General features: G+C 59.5%; 1 protein-coding gene across 4 annotated transcripts in view; it reads right to left on the bottom strand.

The window, feature by feature from the left end:
- Positions 1-1,826, bottom strand: part of RBPMS (RNA binding protein, mRNA processing factor) — a 172,436-nt gene that overhangs the window by 13,129 nt on the left and 157,481 nt on the right. The gene's annotated exons all lie outside the window — the stretch shown is intronic.

Below are 1,826 nucleotides of genomic sequence, written 5' to 3'. Positions count from 1 at the left end.
GAAAGAAACCACGAGAACCGCCGACTGTAGAACTGTAACATCTCAGAGGCCTTACGGCCGACTCCCCAGATTCACACGCCGCATCAGAGTTCTCAGTAACGGTGCTTTGTATTTAACAGAAATTCGGTCAAGGTACGGAATTAAAGAAGGTGTTCGGAATTTTATACAGATGATACATTTACAGGAAAAACTGACTTGGTAGTTCCCTGAAGCAAGGTTAGGCCTAAAAACGGCGCGAAGATGCCCAGTTAGCCTGTTTCCTTCAAGACAAGACAGCTCACGGACAGCCTGCTAGAAACAGCACGCCGCCTGCCTCCAGATGGAAGAGGAGAACTCGCCCAGTTCTAGCACGCACGCACGCACGCACGTTAGCCTGACGCACGGCGAAGGCCCCACGAGCGCGCACCACGGAGCACCGGGCACCGGAGGCCCGGCCGCCGACGCGGAAGCAGCGCCAGCGGCCGGTTTAGGACGTGGAAACCGTGGGGGCGATGTGTCCGGCGAGGCTCGGCCAGAGTAACACCCCTCGCTTCTCCCTCCACCCGCCGGAGAGCGCGCCCCGGGAGCCGCCCCGCCACAGGGGCTCCGCGGGTGGGGTCCGGGACGTGCGGCGCCGGCCGCTGCTGCGCACGCTCAGAGCGAGTACTTACATAGTATTCAGCAGAACTGACGGGACTTCCAGCCCTGAGAAGTAGCCTCGGAGGGAGGGAGCCAGCGCATCTGGAAAGACACGGGGGGAGAAGGCTGTGAACCAGGGCTCCCCCCGGACATCCCCGCTCCTCAGAGCACCCTGCCGGGCTGACCGCCCCCCCGCGGTTCCGAGATGGTGCCCACTTACACCGCCAGCGGGCGGCTCTCCCCAGGGGCTGAGAAGTACCAGAGCGGCACCCGGGAGACCTTCCGCGTCCCCTTACTGAACACGGGGCCCAGCTCGCAGCGAAGCGCCGGCTCAGGGAGCTCGCCAGATCCAGCAGCTCCCTTGCTCCCACCCTCCTTGCCTCAGGGAACAGCCCGCTGGGCTAACATCTGGGAGCCCCTTTCTCTGCCCTCACTCAGCAGTGCCTAGGCTAGGGGGCAGGCTGCCTCCTGGTTTGCTAAGCGGCGCGTGGAAATGTATCTGCTTTGACAAAGGAGGGCCGGTCCCCGACCCATCGGTGCCAGGAAGCTGGCCAGGACACCTCTGAGATCCTGCTCCCGTTCTTTTGGAAAAGGGGTCTGGCTTCTCGGCGCTGTGGGGTATCTGGTACCCCAAGCCCTCTGCTCACTATGCCGAGGAGGTCCCGCAGCACCATCTTTTCCATGGGGTTTCCAAAGTGGAAGGCCAGCAACAAAACAAATGGATTGAGTGATGCTTTGTCCACTTGGCAGAATGTTCCCAGTCCTGTGCTGAGGAACACGTGAGGAAACAAAAGGGCAATTGCACTTTGGCTTTAACAAATATCCATCTGTCGGCAATGTCAGTTTTGCCCCTCGGCCTTCGGCCAGAAGAAATGCCCATTCACCGCTGCTCCTGTTTTCCTGGAGGGATGGCCTCCCCATCAGGCTGAGGAGCAACACAGGCAACTGGGAGTGGGGGAGGGAGAGCAATTACATCAAAGGGGGGAGACGCTCAGGAGGGCTGGATGGCTCTGTGGAGAAGGGCATCTTCCCCAGTGTGGCAGTAGGAGAAAGAGGGATCCTTTACCTGGGTCTGGCCCAAAACGTTTCTAGAGTGGAATGCAATGCTGGAAGGAATTTTTCCCTGACAAATCTACTCCGATGGTTTAATAAAATAGATTCTGCTGGCGAACCCCCTTTCTGCGGGGCATCTCCCGCAGCTCTCCAAA

The sequence above is a fragment of the Ursus maritimus genome, unplaced genomic scaffold, assembly GCF_017311325.1.
Source record: "Ursus maritimus isolate PB19 unplaced genomic scaffold, ASM1731132v1 scaffold_28, whole genome shotgun sequence".
NCBI lineage: Eukaryota > Metazoa > Chordata > Mammalia > Carnivora > Ursidae > Ursus > Ursus maritimus.
Note: the sequence above shows the minus strand (reverse complement) of the source record. Positions and strands in the feature narration are given on the sequence as shown.